The sequence below is a fragment of the Nannospalax galili genome, unplaced genomic scaffold, assembly GCF_000622305.1.
Source record: "Nannospalax galili isolate Female #2095 unplaced genomic scaffold, S.galili_v1.0 scaffold140, whole genome shotgun sequence".
NCBI classification, from domain to species: Eukaryota; Metazoa; Chordata; class Mammalia; order Rodentia; family Spalacidae; genus Nannospalax; species Nannospalax galili.
This window is the reverse complement of record NW_008352267.1, coordinates 3,797,882-3,805,810: the sequence shown is the minus strand read 5'-3', so window position 1 is coordinate 3,805,810 and position 7,929 is coordinate 3,797,882.

Genomic DNA, 7,929 nt, shown 5'->3' with positions numbered 1-7,929 from the left:
CTAATTTAAAAATCCAAAGGAACACATACAATTGCAATGTGTGATGACAGTGTAAAACAAAGATCTACATGAATACATAGAGCATATATAAAAGCATTGGGACTGGAGAGCTGGCTCAGCAGTTGAGTGCACTGACTGCTCTTGCAGAGGACCCGGGTTCGATTCCCAGCACCCACATGGCAGCTATGAACCGTCCTTAACTCCAGTTCCAAGGGAATCTGAAGCCCTCTTCTGACCTCTGCAGCACTGCATGACACGGGTACACTCACATAAATGCAGGCAATACACTCATACACATAAAATAAAAATAATACATAAAACATTTTTATAGAACATATGTAAAAGGATCAAGCCAACTACAAGCAAAATAACTTGATTGTTAAAATTCCTTAGTAGGCCAACTGTGTAGGTACACACCTTTAATCCCAGCTCTCAGGAGGGAGAGACTGGCATATCTATGAGTTTAAGGCCAGCCTGGTCTACATAGTGAGTTCCAGATCAGCAAGAGATACATATTGAGGTCCTGTCTCAAACAAAAGACTCAGGAAGTCTGATCCCTGCAGTCTTTGCACGACATGGGTGCACTTACATACATGTAGGCATAAAATAAAATAATACATAAAACATTTTTACAGAATATATGTAAAATAAAAATAATACATAAAACATTTTTATTCCCATGGGCAGCCTTCTGATTTTGAGTACTAGTCCATCATGTTTTCTTTCACTTTTATACGAATTACATGACATTCAAGCTAGCAGAATATGGAATTTTGTTATGAGGAGTTTTTAATCACATTTTTCATTTCAAAAAATGTTCATCTGTGTTGGGAGCTACTATTATTATAGGCACAGCCATTGCTGCATTAGGCTGTGGCAGCTTGCCTTGACTTTAGCATTGGAGAAAGAATGCTTCCACCTTGAGAATTTCCCTGCTCTCTGCTTCTGTGGTCTGAGTTGACAAGCTATGCTTCCCTGATTAGTTGGCAGTCTTAGAAACATAACCAGCTGATCCCTGCAGTCTTTGCACGACATGGGTGCACTTACATACATGTAGGCAATACACTCCTTAACATAAAATAAAAATAATGCATAAAACATTTTTACTGTACAGAAATAATGAATTATAGTAGTTGCTAAGAGTAATCACAAACAGTACACCTCATTATAAATATTATGTAGCTGAATCTTGGATACTGTAAAGATTGGGTGAGTTTCGGTTGGTGAAGTAATGTATTCTTGGTACTAATGTAAAGCTGAATCTTGGATACTGTCAATGTTGGGTGAGTTTCAGTTGGTGAAGTAAGGTATTCTTGGTAGTAACGTAATGTATCCTTGATTATTCCATGGTTACTTTCTATTTAGTGATGTATCCTTAGTTATTCCTTGGTTACTCTAGATCTGATTCCTGTATAAGCTTGGTTTGGTTCACAATAAAATGCACTGGCACATAAACCTCTGCATCCCCTGTGTCCTGATTTCTATCTGTCGGGGTCCCCAAGCGCATCAGGCTTGAACTGTGGTCACTGCACCGTGACAGAGTCCCAATCCAGCTAGGCTTACATGGAGACCTTGTCTTAAGAAGACAAAAATGTAAAAGAAAAATCCTTAGTGGAAACCAAGTAGTTTAGAATAACAGAAGAAAAAAGCAGAAAATTTGAAGGTTGATAGATTTATGTATGCTGATGCATATTATATTAAAAAACAAAAATGATTTTTGTTTCGTTCCCTACAGAATTTAACTAGGGTCAACTGTATGACCATGGACTGAGAACTAAGTATTCATTAGAAACTTGTGGGGTCATCAATGTACCCAGTTGAATACAAGGGCTGTCCCTCTTTCAGAATCAGTAAGTTGAAGAGTCTTGTGAGCCCCTTCACATCCACAAAGTAGTCCTCTGACTTCCACTTGTGTGCTATGGCACATATGTTAACACACATATCTCATACACTCAAACACACAAACATACACACACACACACAAACAAATTTATATGCAATTAGTAAAATCAAATAAATCTTCAGTTTAACAATTTTTCTTTCCTGAGGAATTAAAACTATGTTGACAAGTTACTGCTATATAATTTTTTTAAAAATACTTTATTTACTATTTTTATTTTATGTGTATACATGTATTGCCTGCAAGTAGGTAAGTGCACCCATGTCATGCAATGCCCACAGAGGAAAGAAGTGGCTGTCAGATACCCTGGAACTGGAGTTACGGACATTTGTTAGCTGCCATGTTGGTGCTGGGATTTGAACATAGGTCTTTTGCAAAAACAGTCAGTGTTCTTAACCACTGAGCAATCTCTCCATTCCCACTGCTATATAATCTTTTAAAAGCCGATAATAGTAAACAAACGGAAACATTACAAATTATATTGGCAAAATTTAAGTGTATTTGTTACACTGAGTATGGTAGCTCCTGACTTTAATTCTAGTCCTTTGGAGGTAGAGGCAGGTGGATTTCTGTGAGATCGAGGCCACTCTGATCCACATTCTGACTTCCAGGTGGGTTGGGACAAGGGAGACACTATGCAAAATATCAAAGTTGTGATGATGGAAGTTATTTCATGCAGAAGGGAGTGCTGTATAGCATTATCTCACTAAAACGACCTGGAATTTAAAAGGATTTCGTGCTAGGAGCCACATATGAGGGAGAACATATATAATTTGTTTTTCTGAGTCTGTGTTACTTCACTTAATATAACAGTTTCTAGATCCATCCATTTATCTGCAAATTTCATTATTTCATCTTTCTTTACTACTGAATAGAACTCCATTGCATAAATAGACTACATTTTTCTTAACCACTCCTCAGTTGAGGGACACTTAGGTTGCTTCCTTCTCTTAGCTATCCTGAAAACAGCAGCAACGAACATGGTTGTACAAGGGTCTCTAAATAGGATGAGTCTTTTGGTTATACACCAAGGGGTGGTATAACTAGGTCATATGGTAGGTTCATTTTTAGTTTTTTAAGATTTATCCACACCGTTTTAATAGAGGCTGCACAAGTTTGCAATCCCAACAGCAGTGATTGAGCATTCCCTATTCTCCACATCCTCACCAGCAATTGGTATCATTTATTCTCTTGATCTTAGCTAGTCTGATTAGGGTAAGGTGATACCTTAGGGTGGTTTTAATTTGTATTTCCCAGATTACTAACGCTGTTGAATACTTTTTGAGATGTTTCTTAGCCATCTTTATTTCTTCCTTTGAGAACTTTCTGTTTAGATCTTTAGCCCATCTTTTAATTGGTCATTTGGTTTCTTGATTCTTTGTTTTTTGAGTTCTTCATATATTCTGGATGTTAAACCTCTGTCAGATGTGTAACTTGTGAAGATTTTTTTCCCATTCTGTGGGTTTTCTCTACATTTTTTTATTGTTTCTTTTGGTGTACAGAAACTGTTTAATGAGGTCCCACTTATTGATTGCTGACCTTAATTAATGAGGAACTTCTGTCTGATTTAGAATATCCTTCCCTACACCAATATTCTGTAACTTACTGCCATTATTTTCTTCTAATAGTTTCAGGGTTTCCAGTTTCATATTGAGGTCTTTGATCCACTTGGGGTTGACTTTTATGCAAGGCAAAATATAAGAATCTCGTTTCATTCTTCTATAGGTGGAGATCCAGTTTTGCCAGCACCATTTGTTGAAGATGCTGTCTTTCCTCCACTATGTGTTCTTGGCACCTTTGTCAAGTAGCAGGTGGCTGAAATTGCCTGTACTCAGATTTGGGTCTTCAATGATGTTCCATTGGTCTATGTGTCTATTTTTGTGCCAGTTCCATGCTGTTTTTATGACTATAACTCTGTAATACAGCTTAAAATCTGGTATAGTAATCCCACTGGCACTGCTCTTAGTGCTCAGGGTTGCTTTGGCCATTTGAGGTCTTTTGTGCTTCCATAGAATCTTAGGATTTTTTTTTCCAAGTCTGTGAAATATGTCATGGGGATTTTGATTGGCATTGCATTGAATCTATAACTATCCTTAACTCTCACCCTAACACTAACCCTAACCCTAACCCTAACGCAAATGCAAACCCTAACCCTAACCCTAACCCTAACCATATCCCTCACTCTAACACTAACACTAAAACTAACCCTAACCCTCACACTAAAGCTAACCCTAACTCTCCAATCCCTAACCCTACACTAACCCTCACCCTAACTCTACCTACACCCTCACCGTAACCCTACCCCTAACTCTCACCCTCGCCTAATCCAATTTTTCCTAAAGGCAAATATGAACAACTGCAAAACTGGTTCCTTAAACAGGATTTAGCAATTTTGAGAATAACATACAAGTCTACAATGAAGATTTAATATAAACCTTTATAATGATATATTCACAAGAAATTTCTTCAACAGCTTGCCTAAAGCATCAAGTTAACAGTTTTCATAATGCTGTTTATAACTTTACACATTAGTGAATGTTAAATACTTCATCTCAAAATCAATAATACAGAACCATCATATTTTCTAGATATACAGCTGCCTCTACTATGTACATTCACAAGCAATCTGTAGAATATTTTAACCGGTTTTCAAATAATTACATAAAAATTAAGAGAACTATTTTAATTGAAAATGAAAATTTATATACATATATACACACATCTTATATCTGAAGGGAAAAAGTCTACTTTTTTTACTTGTGAAAACGTTTCTTGCAAGATGTATTTAAATACACTACATATAGAAAAAAATTTTAAAATTATAATAAAAGATACAAATCTTTATGGAAAATTCCATATAGCTGGTAAATACTTCCAGTATATTTGAAATGATTAGGTAGAAAAAGTTTTTGAAATGATGTAATATATTATGACATTTTTAGTTATTTTTACATTTGTATTTTACTCATATTCATACACCTAAATCACCCCCTCATATCTACCCTATGGCCTGCTTGCAAATAATTCTGACCCCCTTTGCTTTTCTGTGACTTAAACTTTCTCTAACTATCATCTATCTATCTATCTATCTATCTATCTATCTATCTATCATCTATCTAATCTTCCTATTTTTAGTATCTCTTTACACAGAACATTTTCTTTTTAAAGAATGTTTTATTTATTACTTTTATGTGTATGAATATATTGCCTTATATGCTTACAATGTATATAAGTGCATTAATGTCATGGAATGCCTGTGGAGGTTAGAAGAAAGGTTTTGGGAATTGTTATCCACAATGTGGGTACTGGGAAACCAACGCGGGACCAGTACAAGAGCAGTCAGTGTTCTTAAAGCAGCACCATCTCTCCATCCCAGCATAGAACATGTTCATGCAAATACTTAACATAACCATAGTCTCCCTCATCTCTCAATATGTTCCTATTTTTCAACCCTTCTTCCCAATTTGTCTTACTTTTTACATAGATATTTTCAAATCCACCTTCAAGGCATCTACACATAAATAATTTTATGTATGTATTTAAAATCTGTGACTCACATATTGAGAGAAAATATGTGATATTTTACTTTCTAGGACTTATTTTATTTGCTTATATGGTTACCTTGAACTGTATCCATTTTTCTACAAGCAACTTAACTTCATTCTTTTATGGGTGAAAACAATTCTATTGTGTTTCTTTTTCACATTTTCTTTACCCATTTCTTTGTTAATGGACACTTCAGCTGGTTCCATAATTTAAGCACTGTGAATAGGGCTTCAGTGAACTGCAGTATGCTAGTATCTCTGAGGTGTGTTGTCTTTGTGGTATTGCTGACATAATTTGAGACTATCTTTTAGACATATCTCAATATATGACATTTGCTTCTAATATAAGTTAATTGTTTTATAAATCAATATTTCAGTTTAGTCACTGTGAAGACAAAGTTAATGCATTTTACTTATTCATGTGTTATTAGGGAGATTATACATACATTATTAAATTCCTGGCTATGAATCAAGCTTTCTTGGATGGAATTGTATTTTGTTTTCTATAGGTAGAAACCCATTGCCAAATTAGTGAACACAAACCAATTTTCAGTTTAATCACATGTATAATGAAGATATAAAAATATACTAGATGCTGTTAACATTTTATCCTTAAGCATGATGTTTCTGGGGATTTATTAAAGACACCAATTAAATGGAATATAAATTCACTTCAGTTTTCAGTTTACCATAGACACACAGTTTACACTCATACACATAAAAATAAATAAATAAATATTTTTTAAATATCCGAAATTGATATTCAAAACAAAAGTATACAAAGATTTTATTTAAGAATGGCATGAAGCTTGCTATTTGGTAAACTGTTATGAAGCTAGAATAGTTATACAATAGACTTTTTCAATAGTCTGTTAGTGAACCAATATATAATCTTAATGACAAATTGAAAATATGGGGGAACAGAGGGATTATTTTTCAATAAACAAAAGATTATTCAGAATCCAATTGTGGAATGCTTACAAATTTTGACACATTTGAACAAAAGCTAAGGTGAATGGCTTTTGGGGGGTTGGAAAGAAAAAAGAAAAGCCCAAATGAAGTAAAATAAGATATTTCAAATGAAATAAATATATTTTTACTATAAACTAGTATATTATACACTATATATAAATACCCATGTATAAATACCCAAGATAGAAGTTTCTTTAAAGCACATACATGCACACACACACACACACACACACACACACACACACATTGAACTCAAAGATTCTGAATGTGTAAGCTTTTCTCAAATTATAACAGTTGGGAAAATATTTCCAGACATGATCTTAAGATGTATTTCATATCCATAAATTCTAAAATATGCACTTATATATCCACACAAAAATAACAAATGTGGATTATGGTACTTCAGTTATTTTGCAGGGTAGATTTGGTTTTATTTCATGACACAGTAAAGATGAGTTGATCATGCAATTTGCTTTGACCAAATTAATTTTGAGTGGTTGTCAGTATAACTTAAGCACAGATTTAAAGAAGAGTCATTTTGGTGTCAAATAATATATGCATCTTAAACTTCATTGAACAGTTTTAATGAGTGTTCTAAAGGGGTTGCAGATTTACATTTTGATCAGTGTTCAGTGTGACTACCTCAAGAGTTCTTTAAAGCCGATGAATTTAAAATCCAATGTTTACCTCATGAAATTATCATTCCCTTGTGAAAATGATTCATTTGGTGCTAGATAATAGGTTCTTCAGGCTAGTTCTGGAGATGAATCAGAGCTCTCAACCTAACTTCAATGAATCTGTAGCATAAGGTTATAATGGTTATTGTTAAATGGTTAAATCACTAATAAATTGTGCATTCCATTGCAGCACAACTTGAGTTGGTCTAATACTTGGGTTAAATGATAAGTCATAATGGGAAAAAACTCCTTTTTTGTTACTTATAAACTCATGGCAAGGTAACTAAAACTCTAATTCAGTTTAACTAGGGTTGTGACAAAATAAATTTTTCCTTAGAACCTCTTCAGCGATGTCTATTTGGCTATGTTTACAATACCATACATGAGTTCCCTTTCATTGAGTTGGCCTAGAATCCAATTAGACAGTTGCTGATTACCCCCAAAATAAACAAAGATACCCACTATTTCAGCAGTAGAATTTAGTTGTCGGGATGGTCATTATTGTGGTTCATAGAATTTACAGCTGGATGTGATCATTAATTCATTTTCATCCTTGGCAGTTTGCATAGTGTCTTCTGATACTTTGAGTTCTTGTCTTCATGGAAAAGACTTCCAGATTACTTCCAGCTCAACTGCTCCAAGTCTTTTGTCTGAAGTGTGGCTTGTGTAGGGCATTTCCTTCAAGTTATGGGAGATAATCAGGAGCTATGGCCATAACCTGTATTATTTTGGGAGTCCTTTGGACTACCCTGATCAACAACTCAAAAGAAGGTGTTCCCTGTTTGGTACTGTGTTTTTTTGTTGTGTACCATTCAGCTAGCCACATGAACTTATT